At 46.3% G+C, this 17,342-nt stretch overlaps 1 protein-coding gene across 2 annotated transcripts in view; it reads left to right on the top strand.

Annotated features, from left to right (window-relative positions):
• The first annotated feature begins 3,009 nt into the window (after positions 1 to 3,009).
• The window catches only part of PAM (peptidylglycine alpha-amidating monooxygenase), a 189,459-nt gene continuing 175,126 nt past the window's right edge, over positions 3,010 to 17,342 (top strand). Inside the window, exon 1 of one of the 2 annotated variants that reach the window (XM_073677903.1) lies at positions 3,010 to 3,143. The gene's annotated coding sequence lies outside the window, so the exon portion shown is untranslated. Of the gene's footprint in view, positions 3,144 to 14,491; positions 14,653 to 17,342 lie in introns of those variants that run through there. The other variant, XM_073677884.1, reaches the window with a different exon arrangement.

Below are 17,342 nucleotides of genomic sequence, written 5' to 3'. Positions count from 1 at the left end.
ATTTAATCTGCAGCCAAGCATTTTATCTCACATCATCAATGAAAGTGATCATCTCTCCAAATCTTCGGTATTAAGAGGGTTAAAGGACCCATGTGGAGAGGTGACATCAAGAGATTGCTGCTAACCCGGGAAGCTTTTTAGATATGTAACCTCAGAACAAGGTTTCCTGATGGGTTAAATTTGCCCTGAGATATTATATTTCATGATGTTTTTCAGCCTTTTGTATTCTTTTTTGGGATTGGCGCAGGCCTCATGGCTTGCAGGATCAGTCTGATGGAGGAAGGTGCGCGCTGTTGGTTACTTCAGGAATACATGTGTTAGGTTAAGTTTCCACAATGATTTTTTGACGGATAAATGGGAAGTATTCCAGTGTCAAGATATTCATAGAAACACTCTTTATTGAAGAAAATGTAAAACTGCATGTCTGGCACCAAATATAGCTATCAGACGCGTTTCAGACTGGTGTCTTTACAAATCAAAAAGCGAACCAGTAAGCGTTTTATGTCATATCCCGCAATACACATGATCCAAAAGAACCAATGATAGAAGGGGAAGGTTATAGAAGGTAAATAACGAAAAAATAATAGAATGAACGAACATATTAAACCAGAGGAAACATAATGACACCCAAATGTAATGAGAAATACAAAAAAGAAATAAATATGTATATATAATAAAAGAAAAAATACTTTATCATGATGATAAATAATGTTCTGTCTAATGTTCATGCCCGAGGGCGATCTTGTCTGCAAGGAGTAAAGCCACCATGACTCACGATTTAAACGCTTCCTCCTGTGATCACCATCTCTGACGGGTTTATGAATCCGTTCTATGCCCTTGATTTCAGGTGGTGTCACCATGAGGTTTTTCTGCCAAGTGTCTTGAAGCTGCAAAACATTTGAATAACAGTAGTTTGTTCGAGCCATCGGACAAGTGTCGTCGGATGCGGGTTTTTAGGGGACATGTAGTCCAGCTCACATATTGCGGACAGTGCAGGTCATCAAGGAATATCACAAATGTGGTGTTACAATTAATAATTAATTAAATGGGGCATTTTTACTCAAGTTTTAGACGACAGGATGAAGCCATGAGAATGGAATAAGTGGCTGTATCTATTCTATAAGGGGAGATAATAATCCCCTTATTCGAGTCCAGGGTCAAAGTGATGTCCAAAAAGTTCATATGTGTATCCTGAATATTAGATGTAAAACTAAGGTTCATACTGTATCATCTATCCTGTGCATATGTGTTAACTTACCTAGATGGAAATAACCCTTTCCATGTATACATCAGAGAACAAAGAACACAATATGTTGCCTATAGCAACCACCAATAACAGGTCATCTATCATTTTTTAAGAGAAGAAGTGCAAGTGAATCGTATGTTGGGGAGTAGAGAGGCGGCTGGTTGTACTAGAACTTGTTACTTGCTTGGTTCTATATTCTGTGTTTTATGCATTTAGCCAATGTGCAGTTCACTATGTGCAACCGACTTTCTGCTCTAGCATTTTCTTGTTATATGTAGACTAAGAGGTAACGTTTCTCCTTATGGAGAGTGACATGCCTGACATGCCAGTGTAAGGAGACTAATAGGCCACGCAACGCTCCTCTGGAAAAATTCTGGCCAGAAATCCTAAAAGTAGCAATCATAAAAGTCAATGTCGATCCTTTATCCAGCCTTGCCATGTGACATAGGATATGCCATGGGCAGTGCATCTCTCTGAAGCCGGGACGTGTACACCTGGCTTCAGAGGATCAGAGACGAGAGGGGCATGCGCAAGGTAAGTATGGCGCTCGCCATAGCGCCGGGCTTGCAAGTTATGTGTGGTGGTGATAACACGCTAACTGGGCCGACTAGTCTGGGGACACTAACGCCACCACGACTAGTCAAAGGCCTCATTTACATAACATCAACGGACTTTAGAAATACTTTTTCTAAAGATCTGTTTGTGTGTAATCTAATACAGGGACTGTTAGGCAGGGAATTTATATATGTACACGGAACTGCTGCTGATTCTGGGGGCACAAGGGGTCTGACAGGTTCCCTTTAAGCACAAAAAGTGAAAAGGTAAAAAAAAAATAAAGTAAAGAAAATATTCAAAATATAAAAACATAAACATTTGATAAAAATAAAGAGCTTTAAACAATGATAAATAAGCGTATGAGGTATTTTCACATCCGTAAAAGTCTAATCTATGAACATATAATATTGTTTAATCCATACTGTAATTATCACAAAAAAAAAATTGAGAGTTCAAAATTGCCAATTTTTGATCATTACACTTCTCATACAAAAATGCTTTAAAAAGTGATGAAAACATTATATGTATCCCAAAATAATATAATTAAAAATTATAAGCACTCAAACAGCTCCCCTGAAAATGATGACATAAACTATTTTTTTTTATAAAGTTAAATTATTTTAATGCACTTAAACTGTAAAAAAAAAAACTGTACATGTTTAGTATCACCATATATGTTACCAGCTAATTTATATCATCTAAAAATGCCATAAAAATGAGACCCAAAAAATAATGTCCGAATTACAATGTGTTATTTTTATTTGCTTGTTCTTTTCACCATTTCACCTCGCTTGTAATTTTTTTTGCAATATTTCTGTACACTGTCCAGTGTCATACAAACGTGTCCATCAAAAAATCTATAAAAATAAAAATAGTGATGGTTCTTTGAAGAAGAGTAGGAAACAGATAAAACGCAAACATGAAAATTGCGGTTAAAATAATGTAGTAATCATTTATTTTTTGCTACTTAATTGTTAATATCAGTTGCTAACACTTGATAACATTTCACATGACAGCAATCTCCTCTGAAGAAAACCCGAAAACATAGTAATACTACACATATCTATAGCAAATCGAAACTTTTAATACTACTTAAAAAACAGACTTCATTTCCTTCACACAGTACGCTCCCCTCCTCGCCCCTGCCTTTTCAATTAGTATTCTCGTAGGTCGCCGCACTTTGAATAATTCTTTTGTTTTCACAATTGCTTCTGGGAGTTGTAGTATTCTGTTGCCCTGCTTCCTTGTCTAAATGCACGTAGCCCAGCAGCGAGGAGAAGAAAACCAGGACGAGTGAGGAGTAGCGGGGGCTCAGTGCCTGGACGCTTGCAGATTGGAAGAGGTGAGCAGGATTTTGAGTGTCATTTACAGGGGAAAGACAGTCAGGGGTGCTGGGAGCTGCCAGATCATGTCCTGAGATGAATTGTATCTCCTCCTGTCAGTGCCAGCCGCAGGCAGGTCCGGATTGGTAATCTGCCCAAGCGGGAAAATGACCACTGGGCTGCATCACTGAACTCCAAAGTGGGCCGCCAGCTCCATTTTTCGGCAGCCCTCTAAACCCTGATCACCGGCACTTTAAGACCTCTGCATGAGGGGACTGTGTGCGATAGGGGATAACTTTCCATTCGCTGGGGATCTGACTGCTGGGACCCCGAAGATTCCGAGAACCGGAGCTCTGTAGAGGGGAGTGTTATACTATGTTAACTGTAAAGTGCTGCGGAATATGTTAGCGCTATATAAATAAAAATTATTATTATTTATTATGTTGGCTGGTGGGGTTTGTGTGGCAGGGATGTTTTTTTGTTCTAGTCTGGCACTGGTAGCAGGGCATATTGGCTCAAGATGTATGCCAGCGCGCAGTAATGGGCACTAGTCATCCTCGTCTCTCGGTTGGTTTGAATTTCTTTGCTGAGGGGTGTACTTACTTTCTTCATTTACTTACAGAAATTAATATTACTCTGTATAGATTGGCACACTGTTTATTCTAGTTCTCACGTGCCAAGAGTGCTGTTATGGGTTTACCGCAACAGAGAGGGGCCAGAAGAGCACAGCGTCTGATCAGAAGCACTTCTCCTTCATATTAAACAGTGCAGGTTTCTGTTAACAGTACAGGAGTTAAATAATAATAATAATCTTTATTTATATAGCGCCAACATATTCTGCAGCGCTTTGCAGTTCAGTTAAACTGTTCAGGTTAGAGTCTCTGAAGCTTCCTGCTAGGATGATCTCAGCTGTTCAGTATTGGCTACTCCCCTCTCCTTTATATGCTCACCTCTGGCAATCTGGATTGGCAGCCTAAGCCCACGGCCCCACTATCAGTATTTGGTCAGTATTCGGTCAGTATTTTTTCTCAGGAGTGGGAGCCAAAACCAGGAGTGGGTGATAAATGCAGAATTTGTGCACTTGTTTCTATTATACCTTTTCTCTGATTGTTGCTCACCTGGTTTTGGCTCCCACTCCTGAGAAAAAATACCAATTGAATACTGACCAAATACTGATAGTGGGGCCGTGGCCTTAGTTTCATACTGCCTTGTGTGGAGTGGAGATGTCGGTTGTTGGTAGAGGCGTTTGGAGTGTTGATCTGTGACGGTTGCTTGGTGTTTCGGCTGTGTCCTCATCCTCTCCTAGTTCATTTTCCTTCCTTTTCTCCCTGGTGTTCCTCTCTGTTGTCTGTGAGTGCATATTTGTATGACTGGTATTTTCATTTATCCCTGTACATCCTCCCTTGTTAGTCTTGTTTGTGTATATTCATACACTATTCCTCCCCACTTCCCTGGGGGGGCAGATATAGGACTGATCCAAAAGTACAGCAAGGTACATGGTCCCGGCATCTTCTCTATCAGAAATAATCAGGGGAGCATGGTTAGCTAGGGCGCCCTTAGCGTTAGGGTCAGGACAGAAGCCCCTAGACTCGGGTGATCCAATAACAGAGCCGTGACAGGTGCCATACATGTTACATGAAACTTTACATGGGCAAGGGCCAACACAACATGGAAAAATCCATCCCTTTAAGGGTAGCCCTTTACATCCAGGGCACAGACCATTTTCCCTCCATTTGTTCTTAGGACGGGGATAGAGTCCATTATCTCCACTACTGTCCACATGACAGGTACACAGTCCCTTAGGGATAACGTCCATCCTGGATTGGGCTCAGTCCTTAACTGAGGGTGTAGGACCCTCCAGCTGCTGCAACGCCTCTCAATCCAGGAGGTGGAAGCGCAACAAAACTGGGGGGGGAAACAACGGCTTCAGTCATCCTTGTCTAGCAATTTATAGGAGTTTCAGAATTTGCTGGATTTTGGTTCCACTGAGACTGTCAAATTGCTCCGGCCATAGGGGTGCAACGAGCACAACTCGAACCCTTCCAGCTTCCGTCTCCTTTCAAACTTATTACCCTCAGGTCTCTTTCTCTCAGACCCAGGTCTTCCTTGGCCCTTCCTCAGGCCGCAAACCAGCGGGGCTGCTTCTGTCTCTAGCCCCACTGTTTGCTCTTCGTTCGGGACCCAGGTGGCATTCTCTGCCAGATCATCAAACCGCATTTCACCATTAGGTCGCAGGCCTCAAGCCTTTCCAGCCCCACGACAGTCCAGAACATGGGGTGACATCCTCGTATATGGAATCTCCCCCAGAGGCAACAACATACCGCCAGCTATGGGGGCTATCACTCTTTCTATCATGTCACTCTTCAACTCTCGCTCTTTCTACTCTATCAACTGACGCAAGCGACCGGGTCCTTCTCCAACACCCGACGGCACACTGGGTGTGAGGCCTACCTCCGCCTTCTCCTCGGAGTCGTCCAGATCTCTGGCATCCATAGCGCACACTGGCTCCGCCATGTCATCTGATAGCTCTCGTCTGTCAGCCATGAAATACCGCTCTCTGTCTGGTTTCGTTGCTCCGCATTTCACTGGGTGGGGTCTCCTTAAGCACACCATCCCATTTTACCAACATCTCCGCCCATTTTACTTCGTCATGCTGCACTGTGTGGGCGTTCTCCTTGCACTTCGCCCTATCGGGGCAGACACCTCGTACTCTGGGCTGGCACTTCCAGTTAAGAAACTCCCTTCTGTTCTCAGTTCCTTTCTCTTAACTCGCTTGGTCTCAGTCTCCACTGGTTCACAAACCAGCTCAGTACTGCAGCCCAGTTAGTGAGAGTCCTATTCTCAAACTGTGTCCTCTTCCCTCTCAAGGGAACTAGTTTGCCACTATGGCCAGTACTAAGCTTCTCTGCTTTTGATGCCTTGGAACTCCCACCCGAGGCACTCTCTTCGTCTCACTTTCCCTGTTCCGTCCTGGCCCGTTACCTCTCTGAGTTATAAAATAGGGCCCATATAGCTAGGCGTTCTGTACTAGGACCCGTCTCCAGTTGATCACTCTGTCCTTAGGTCACTTCTCTCTCTTTCGCTACTCAGGATCACGCTATCCTCTTACTCGGCCTCCACTCATGTTAGAGACACCAACGTCACACGGCTCTCCTGACTGGTCAGACCTTAGGTCTGCTTCTGTGGCACGCGGTGCCCTATCTGAAGTCCTGACAGGAAACTGTCTCTGTCCCTTCATCTTAGCCCCACCCACAATGGACTAGTCCCAATCATTAACTCTAACTCTTCCTACAGTCGGGCAGAACACAACTCCAACACTAATAACGGATGTCCCAAAACACATCACACAGTAAAACAATACACATTATACATCATAACAGTACTCGTGTCTTCAAGGGGGAATGTGAGCATTATGTCCATCTCCTTACACACACAGATATTGTCCATATTGGCTTCCAACAACATATACATATACAGTCATGGCCAAAAGTGTTGGCACACTTGAAAGTGTTCCAGAAAATGAAGTATTGCTCCCAGAAAATTATTGCAATGACATGTTTTTTTATACACGTTATTTCTTTTGTGTGTATTGGAACAACACAAAAAAAAACAGAGAAAAAAAGGACAACATTTCACACTAAACCCCAAAAATGGGCCGGACAAAATTGTTGGATCCCTCAACTTAATATTTGGTTGCACACCACTTGGAATAAATAACTGCAATAAATCGCTTCTTATAACCATCAACAAGCCTAGACCTCTCAACTGGAATTTTGGACCACTCTTCTTTTGCAAACTGCTCCAGGTCTCTTATATTTGAAGGGTGCCTTCTTCAAACAACAATTTTAAGATCTCTCCACAGGTGTTCAATGGGATTTAGAACCAGACTCATTGCTGGCCACTACAGAATTCTCCAGTGCTTTGTTTCCTTCCATTTCTGAGTGCTTCTTGAAGAATGTTTGAGATCATTGTCCTGCTGGAAGGCCAAAAATCCTTTGATAATCTTCAGAGTTTATGATGCTTTGCACACAGTCAAGGCAACCAGTGTCAGAGGCAGCAAAACAGCCACACGACATCTTTGAACCTCCACCATATTTGACTGTAGGTAATGTGTTCTTTTCTTTATATGCCTCATTACATTGTCGGTAAACAATAGACTGATGTGCTTTACCAAAAATCTCTATCTTGATCTCATCTGTCAACAAGATGTGTTCCCAGAAGAATTTTGGCTTACTCACGTACATTTTGGCAAACTGCAGACTAGCTTTCTTATGTTTCTGTGTCAGCAGCGACGTCCTCCTGGGTCTCCTGCCCTAGCGTTTAATTTCATTCAAATGTTGATGGCTAGTTCGTGCTGACACTGATGCACCCTGAGCCTGCAGGACAGCTTGAACTTCTTTAGAACTGGGGCTGCTTATCCACCATCTGAACTATCCGGCGTTGCAACCTTTCATCAATTTTTTTCTGCCGTTTACGTCCAGGGAGATTAGCTACTGTAACATACCTGGCGGCGTCCTTGCATAGTGGTCCATTTCCCACTGTGCAGGAGCGCGCACTTGATCTCCTGTCCGGAATGTCTCTCTGGCTTCCCTCCATGCTGTCTGTTTGTGTCTGTCTCTGCTGCTTAAGGGCGGCGCCCGATCACTTCCTGCTTTTTGTACCTGCTGTGGGTCACACCCCTTGTGCGTCCTCAGCCTATTGCTGTCTGACACTTGGTATATAGCTCAGCAGCTCCCTTCTATCCCTGCCTGAGCATAAGTGTTTCCTTCAGTGTGTGCTTGCACTCTGAAGGTGCCAGGTCCCGTCCTTTGTTTCCTTGTCTGCCTTTCCTGGAGGCTGTATTTCCAGGCCTGTCTGAACTGTGTCCTGTATGCCTCCTGCTTTGCGGTATCAGCTCCCGTGTCTGAACTTAGTCCTGTATGTCTCCTGCTTTGCGGTATCAGCTCCCGTGTCTGAACTGTGTCCTGTATGTCTCCTGCTTTGCGGTATCAGCTCCCGTGTCTGAACTGAGTCCTGTATGTCTCCTGCTTTTTGTATCAGTTCCCGTGTCTGAACTGAGTCCTGTATGTCTCCTGCTTTGCGGTATCAGCTCCCGTGTCTGAACTGTGTCCTGTATGTCTCCTGCTTTGCGGTATTAGTTCCCGTGTCTGAACTAAGTCCTGTATGTCTCCTGCTTTGCGGTATTAGTTCCCGTGTCTGAACTGAGTCCTTTCTGTGTTCTCTTGTCTGTCCTGTCTGAACACGCTCCTAGCCTGTTCCTCCCGCCTTCTAGGGGCCGATTACCTAGACCCGCTCCTGTATCTTGTCTGTCCTGTCTGAACACGCTCCTTGCCTGTTCGTCCCGCCTCTCTGGGGGCAGTATTCCCAGACCCGCTCCTGTATCCCGCTGCAGTGTCGGTCTCCTCCGTACACTCAGTTCCAGTCTGAACTCTCTCCTATCCTTTACCTGTTTTGCCTCTATGTCCGTTCCCTTCCTTTTTCTGCAGAGTCTGAACTCGTACCTAACTCCTGCCTGTTGTCTCTGTACTCCCGTTTGTGAGTTTGTGGTCCACTCGCTACTTCACTGCAAGTACCCAGTGGGTGTCTGGCTCTGTCTTTCCCTTCCTGTCTGTTCCGTGTGAACAGAGTCCTGTCCTGCCCTGCTTCTGCCCGCTGCTCTGGCAGTCCTGTCCTGCCCTGCTTCTGCCCGCTGCTCCGGCAGTCCTGTCCTGCCCTGCTTCTGCCCGCTGCTCCGGCAGTCCTGTCCTGCCCTGCTCAGCCTTGTCTGCACTCTAGCTGTGCTTGCCTGTAACCCTCTGCCTGTATTGTTCCTGAGTCCCGGTGTGTACTGGGTCCTATCCCGCCTGTGTTCCTACCTGCTAGTGCCTCCCTGTCTGCACTCTAGCTGTGCTTGCCTTTACCCCCCTGCCTGCATACCCGCCTGCCTGCATACCAGTCGTGCCTGCCTATACCCACCAGTCTGTGTGCCAGCCTACCAGCCTGTTCCTGTATTCCCCTGTGTGGGTCAACAGCCGTGTCCGGGGTCTGTCCTGGAGTAGCACCTGGTCCCTCTGCTCGGTTCCTCCTTGGTGCACTGGCGTCGTATGCCGTCGTGCGACCCTGGTCGGATCGGGTGAATACTTAGTCACGCCCCTCCAGGCATTCACTCTCCGGCACGGTCCAGTGGAATCACTACCAATCACACGCACACGCCGCTTAGCCCGGGCGTGTGCATAACAGCATGCTCAGGCCATGGTTCCCGTTGAGCCCCACGGCCTTCGCCCTCTGAGAAGTTTTCCAGCGAATATATGCATTAAAATAAATAAATAAATTTTTTTTCTCTTAGCTGAGTTCCAGGCGAAATTACGCACCGTCCAGATGGATCTATCAGCTCTCGTTCCTGCGGATCCGCCACGTTACTATGGGGATCCAAGACAGTGTCGTGCATTTGTGGAGCAATGCATGCTACACTTTAAGGCCTACCCTCTCTACTTTCCTTCCGATTGGGCTAAAGTGGCCTTTATGATGTCTTACCTGGCGGGTGATGCCTTGGAATGGATCAACCCCCTATATGAAACACAGGATCCGATCCTCCGGGACCTAATGGCCTTCCTGGTGGCCTTTCTAATGGTCTTCGATGATCCTAACCCGGAGGCTCCTGCTGAAGCTTCACCTCCCAATATCCCGGAGCAGCCCCGATGGGTAATGTGTGTGGGTAGCGCAATAGTCCTCCAGCCCAATGAGACTACTGCCCACCCAGAATCCTCACAGGGTGACTACGCTTTCCGGAATACTTCTCTCAACCTCAAGAGGCAGTCCAGACGTGCTAGACGTAGAGGCAAGCCGTCACGCCAGGGTCTGTCCTCCCTGAGACCTCCTGACCCCAACCTTGAAGTCCCTACTGAAGCTTCATCTCCCTGTATCCCGGAGAAACCCCAATGGGTAATGTGCGTGGGTAGTGCACCAGTTCTCCTGCCCGAAGAGACTTCTGCCCATCCAGACTCCACACAGGAGAACTTCCTGCATCCGGCATCAGATGCTTCTCTCTCTTTAACCGGTGTGCATGTCCAAGGATGCTCCAAAGCTGTGGTTACCTCTGAGTCTGTGCACCTCTACTACCTGGCGGAGGATCCCCTGTTGCCTCCTGAATCCTCCGGGATACCACTCGATGACAAATGGAGAGAGACTTCTCTACACCCGGTACTCAATACTTTGTCCGCTTCGTCCTGTGAGCCTGACAATGGGTACCCCAAAGTGGTAGTTACCTCCGAGTCTCTACACCCCTCCGACCAGGCGGAGGATCTCCAGTTGTCTCCTGAACCCTTCGGGGTGCTACCTGGTAACGAAAGGACAGAGACTCTCCTATACTCTGTACCTGATACCTCGCTCGCTTCGTCCAGTGAGTCCAACCTAGTGTACTCCGAAGCAGAAGTTACTCCCGAGTCTCTACACCCCTCCGACCAGGCGGAGGACCTCCAGTTGTGTTCAGAACCCTTCGGGGTGCCACCTGGTGGTGAATGGACAGAGACTTTCCTATACTCGGTATCCGATACCTCGCCTGCTTCCTCCAGTGAGTCCGACCTAGTGTACTCTGAAGCAGTTGTTTTCTCTGAGCCTCTGCACTCTTCTGACCCGGCGGAGGACCTCCAGTTGTTTCCTGAATCCTCCGGGGTACCACCAGATAACAAAGAGACAGTGACTTTTCCTCATTATGTACCTGATAACCCGTCTATTTTTTCCTGTGAGCTTGACAAGATGTACCTCGAAGCAGAGATTACCCTCAAGTCTCTGTCCCCCTCCAACCCAGTGAACGACTGGTCCTCGAATTCCCTGCGGAAGATTCTGGCAGGTCTGAAGAAGAGGGGGCGTAAGGGGGGAGGTACTGTAACATACCTGGCGGCGTCCTTGCATAGTGGTCCATTTCCCACTGTGCAGGAGCGCGCACTTGATCTCCTGTCCGGAATGTCTCTCTGGCTTCCCTCCATGCTGTCTGTTTGTGTCTGTCTCTGCTGCTTAAGGGCGGCGCCCGATCACTTCCTGCTTTTTGTACCTGCTGTGGGTCACACCCCTTGTGCGTCCTCAGCCTATTGCTGTCTGACACTTGGTATATAGCTCAGCAGCTCCCTTCTATCCCTGCCTGAGCATAAGTGTTTCCTTCAGTGTGTGCTTGCACTCTGAAGGTGCCAGGTCCCGTCCTTTGTTTCCTTGTCTGCCTTTCCTGGAGGCTGTATTTCCAGGCCTGTCTGAACTGTGTCCTGTATGCCTCCTGCTTTGCGGTATCAGCTCCCGTGTCTGAACTTAGTCCTGTATGTCTCCTGCTTTGCGGTATCAGCTCCCGTGTCTGAACTGTGTCCTGTATGTCTCCTGCTTTGCGGTATCAGCTCCCGTGTCTGAACTGAGTCCTGTATGTCTCCTGCTTTTTGTATCAGTTCCCGTGTCTGAACTGAGTCCTGTATGTCTCCTGCTTTGCGGTATCAGCTCCCGTGTCTGAACTGTGTCCTGTATGTCTCCTGCTTTGCGGTATTAGTTCCCGTGTCTGAACTAAGTCCTGTATGTCTCCTGCTTTGCGGTATTAGTTCCCGTGTCTGAACTGAGTCCTTTCTGTGTTCTCTTGTCTGTCCTGTCTGAACACGCTCCTAGCCTGTTCCTCCCGCCTTCTAGGGGCCGATTACCTAGACCCGCTCCTGTATCTTGTCTGTCCTGTCTGAACACGCTCCTTGCCTGTTCGTCCCGCCTCTCTGGGGGCAGTATTCCCAGACCCGCTCCTGTATCCCGCTGCAGTGTCGGTCTCCTCCGTACACTCAGTTCCAGTCTGAACTCTCTCCTATCCTTTACCTGTTTTGCCTCTATGTCCGTTCCCTTCCTTTTTCTGCAGAGTCTGAACTCGTACCTAACTCCTGCCTGTTGTCTCTGTACTCCCGTTTGTGAGTTTGTGGTCCACTCGCTACTTCACTGCAAGTACCCAGTGGGTGTCTGGCTCTGTCTTTCCCTTCCTGTCTGTTCCGTGTGAACAGAGTCCTGTCCTGCCCTGCTTCTGCCCGCTGCTCTGGCAGTCCTGTCCTGCCCTGCTTCTGCCCGCTGCTCCGGCAGTCCTGTCCTGCCCTGCTTCTGCCCGCTGCTCCGGCAGTCCTGTCCTGCCCTGCTCAGCCTTGTCTGCACTCTAGCTGTGCTTGCCTGTAACCCTCTGCCTGTATTGTTCCTGAGTCCCGGTGTGTACTGGGTCCTATCCCGCCTGTGTTCCTACCTGCTAGTGCCTCCCTGTCTGCACTCTAGCTGTGCTTGCCTTTACCCCCCTGCCTGCATACCCGCCTGCCTGCATACCAGTCGTGCCTGCCTATACCCACCAGTCTGTGTGCCAGCCTACCAGCCTGTTCCTGTATTCCCCTGTGTGGGTCAACAGCCGTGTCCGGGGTCTGTCCTGGAGTAGCACCTGGTCCCTCTGCTCGGTTCCTCCTTGGTGCACTGGCGTCGTATGCCGTCGTGCGACCCTGGTCGGATCGGGTGAATACTTAGTCACGCCCCTCCAGGCATTCACTCTCCGGCACGGTCCAGTGGAATCACTACCAATCACACGCACACGCCGCTTAGCCCGGGCGTGTGCATAACAGCTACAGTGCCATGGGTTGTAAACTTCTTGATTATGTTGCACACCATGGACAAAGGAACATCAAAATCTCTTGAGATGGACTTGTAACCTTGAGATTGTTGATATTGTTCAACAATTTCGGTTCTCAAGTCCTCAAATAGTTCTCTTCTCCTCTTTCTCTTCTCCATGCTTAGTGTGGCACACACAGACACACAATGCAAAGCTTGAGTCAAGTTCTCCCCTTTTTATCTGGTTTAAGGTGTGATTTTCATTTGCCCACACCTGTTACTTGCCACAGGTGAGTTTGAAAGTGCCAACAATTTTGTTCTGCCTATTTGGGGTTTTGTGAAATTGTGTCCAATTGGCTTTTTTTCTCTGTTTTTTTGTGTTGTTCCAATACACACAAAGGAAATAAACGTGTGTATAACAAATCTTGTGTAACTGCAATAATTTTCTGGGAGAAATACTTCATTTTCTGTAACAATTTCAAGGGTGACAACATTTTCGACCATGACTGTAGGCACGGTATCAACAACTAAATGATAAATTCACAATACAATATATAGTGCAATTATAAATGTCTTATGCTGCGGCTACAAGGCAACTTTTGCTGCCAAAGATCACTGTATACCACTGCTACACCACAGCACAATGCAAGTACAATGACTGTGACAAGCCAGTCGTAAAAAATCCAACTGGTTCTGACTTATTGCAAATTGTTTATTGTGGTACCATTACTTTGTGTATTGCAATGAAACCATGAAGATGAACATGGAGACAGTCACGTCCACAATTTGAGGATGTGACTGGCACTTATTTCAATACTGCCATCTGAACCCTAAATGGAATCTGTCACCAGGTTCTTGTTGCCCCATCTGGAGCAGCATGATATGGGGTAGAGATGCTGATTACAGCGGTGTCGCTTACTGTTCTGATTGCTGCAGTTTCAGATCTAGCAGTTCTCTAAATCCTGAGCTCTGTATAACCCCGCCTAACTCCTGATTGGCAGCTTTCTGCGTACACTGTGCATAGGCAGAAAGCTGCCAATCAGTGATGGAGGCGGGGTTATACAGAGCTGATGAATATGGAGGACTACACGGCAGCAGTTTTACTGGTCCTCTAGTAATAAAACAGTGATTTCATCAAAACTGCAGCAAACAGCCCAGTAAGTTATACATAGCTGGAATCAGGGTCTTTGCCTCTACATTATGCTGCTCTGTTAGGTAGCAAAAACCTGGTGATTCCCTTTAAGAGGGCAAAACATGGTTATCTGAGTGGAAAAGGTCCCTACCTGAGCACTAAACACATGTAGCAAGTTTATCCGGTTCCTCCACAACACTTGAGTCCCGTGAATACGGGCTGTACAGGAGAGCGGACAGGGCTCCTAGTATGGGTTTTATCTGTACAAATCTGTCACTGATTTATTTCCCTGTTTGGAGACTGCGGTATCTCATATCCTATATAGGTGGAGACTGTACTAAGCGTAAACCCTGCGTCTATGGCATTCACACCACTACATAAACATATGTGACTACAGGGACTATACTGATCTGTATCAATGGGTGATCTGTCACTATACTTTATCCAGCATCTCTATCATGGAAACACTATATGTGGGCTTCCCTTCCCCAGATAGCTGCTGTAGACCCTGCTGATGAGTGTACAGGCACAGACCACCTCATAGCTAACATTGTACCCTATAAACTTGCACAAGTATGGGCTTCCCTTACCCAAGATGGCTGCCACTGCTCTATGTGTTTAGTGCACAGGTCCAGACCGTCCCCAGTCACATGACCAGGGCTGACATCAGCAACTAAGTAACACCTCTCCTCTAACCTCGGAGTACTCTATGGAGTCAGCGTGTCCACACTGATCTGTTTTCACATGCAGATAACCCATGCGTTTTCTTGATCAGAGAACTGCTGATCCTTGTGGTTCCACAGTATCACTGAGTTCCAAGTTTGGTGAGTCACTAGGTTAGATTGATCATAACCTACAGATGGTATAAATGGCACCAAGTATGGATAGATTGTATGTATTATGTTACATGTGGAATGTTCACATTGTACTTGGTATAAACATTTATACTGGTGCGGTTAGTCAGGAAATTGCTCTATATATTGTGTTATGCATTTGGATTTATTACTTAGTTGGTTATAACCTGCACATGTTTATGTGTATGTATATATATATATATATATATATATATATATATATATATATATATATATATATATATATATACACACATATGGCACATCAAGCTGCTTGAGAAAGGCTCTATTGAGCAGAGTTGTAATGTCGCAAATGGCTGATTAAAGATCTGCTTTCTTTTTTTCACTAAACTTGAAAGTGCTGCTTTGATTTTTATTTTTTGCTTTCCTCATATTCACACTTTCCTGTTTACAGTCTCGCCTGATCAAGCTATTATAGGGCAGATATTATCATCATCGCTGTCCCCATTGGGGCTCACACTCTGCATTCCCTATCAGTCTGTCTTTGGAGTGAAGCGTTCTTTATTTGTGTTTTTTGTCTTTGACATCTCTATTTGTCATGTCTAATAATTCAATAAGTATATTTATGTGTGTGTAGCACTTTCGAGTGTCGGATGTGACTAACCCATTCAAGTCTATGCTTGCGTAAAAAAGAACAAAAAACGGATCCCACACGGAACATCCGCGTGACTTCTGTTTTTTACGGATACATTTCAGCTAGAAGCTTAGGAAACTATTTGATCATGTACAATTTTTTTTAGTTCTAATAGAGAAACCCCTTCAGTGTGTTTCCAGGTAAAAAAAAAAAAAGTTTAACTTTATTCCAATGTGAAATGTAATCCAAATGTAAAATGCGAGTTTCAGACTGTAACCCAACCCTTAATTATGGATGGACTGGGTCACAGTCTGAAACGGGTAGGAATTTGGATATTACATTTGGATGCAGCTGAGGATGTCATCTTTTTAATCACATTGGACTTAAAGGGAATCTGTCAGGTCATCTTTGTGTAGTATCCTGAAATAAAGCTTGGGCAGCCCTATCTGGATAGGTAACTTATATTTCTCTATGTGGCCCTGTTGACTTGCTGTAAGCGGCAGACAAATTTATTGTCTAGCACCAGCGAGATATGTAAATTCTTAATGCATATTCACCCCTTCCCCGGCCCATAATCCTGCCCACCCCTTCTTGCAGGTGTCACTGAGTCGCCAGAGGATCACATCGCAATCCTCGGACTGGCCGTCTGCTCTCCTGACCTGAGAGTGACAGCTGCAGTGCCAGTCCGAGGATTGCGATGTGATCCTCCGGCGTATGGCAGTCTAACTGCACCCAATCACTGAGACCGGCAGAGGGGTGGGCGGGGAAGGGGAGAAGCGCAAGACAATAAATTTGTCCGTTGCTTACAGCTAGACTAGGGGGTCACGTAGAGAAATAAAAGTTACATATCCTGAAAGGGCTGCCCGAGCCCTATTTCAGGATAATATTAGTAGGGTACACAGGAATCACCTGACAGAATCCTTTTAAGTTTTATTTTATTGCCTGGTATCACGGCTGGAGGGGTTTTCTCTTGGATCTTTGCAGTACCAAGTCTACCAGGAGTGGCTTCCTTCCGTGCCGAGGATCACAGGGGTGAGCTGCTTTCTTTCTATGACATTTTTTTTACTGAAGGTGTATAAAACCGGGTGGCAAATGGATGTCACATGGACGTAAAAAATAGACACACTGATGGCACACTGAATCGGATGGAAATGAGAAAAAAATTATCCAAGTTTCCTGGAAGAAACTAGGAGAATTTTCACACCCTCGTCTGAATGAGCCGTTATTCTGTGTTGTCTCCTAGGATATGATTTCTGCAGACACCTCTACACTGAAATGTGGGGGGTTATACACCCTGAGGCCATGGCCCCACTATCAGTATTTGCTCAGTATTTTTTTCTCAGGAGTGGGTGATAAATGCAGAATTGGTGACTTGTTTCTATTATACATTTTCTCTGATTGTTCCTCACCTGGTTTTGGCTCTCACTCCTGAGAAAAAATACTTACCAAATACTGATCAAATACTGAGAGTGGGGCAGTGGCCTAATATTCAGTACCTCTGCACCTACATATTGGTCATGCTGGATATATGCCCTGATATGCACTTACCTCTACTCCTATGTGTTGGTGATGTGACATGTAAATCACTTCTCCAAAAAGGAGAAAGCAGTCACTCTAAAGCCACCTATCGGAGGCGTCCTGTTAGCCAATATCCCACCGACCCATCATTGAAACATGATCAGTGATGTCTGCTGAGCCAGAGAGTAGACAGTGCTCTTTCAGCGTTCTGTAATCTGTACAGGACAGTTGTCTGGTTGGCTGGAACAGAGGCCATGGACGTATCTCTCAGGGTTACTGTTAGTGCTGATGTTGGGTTAGCAAGAAGACTTAATATATTGGTCCACAAGCATTTACCCCCTGTGGGGATCTCCATTAGGCTGGTGCTATATGGCGACTCTGACCACATGACACGTCGCACTACCAGAGATCACTGTCGGTGCTACGTTGCAACATAGTAAATCCTGTCACATTGCAACCTGAAAATTGCCACGACTGCTCCACACAAGTGGCTACCAGGTCACTACATAGCTCCTAACTACATTTAAGGCCCCCATGCACATTATAC

Source organism: Phyllobates terribilis, unplaced genomic scaffold, assembly GCF_046119375.1.
Source record: "Phyllobates terribilis strain yellow unplaced genomic scaffold, ASM4611937v1 Scaffold_1__5_contigs__length_1240528914, whole genome shotgun sequence".
NCBI lineage: Eukaryota > Metazoa > Chordata > Amphibia > Anura > Dendrobatidae > Phyllobates > Phyllobates terribilis.
Note: the sequence above shows the minus strand (reverse complement) of the source record. Positions and strands in the feature narration are given on the sequence as shown.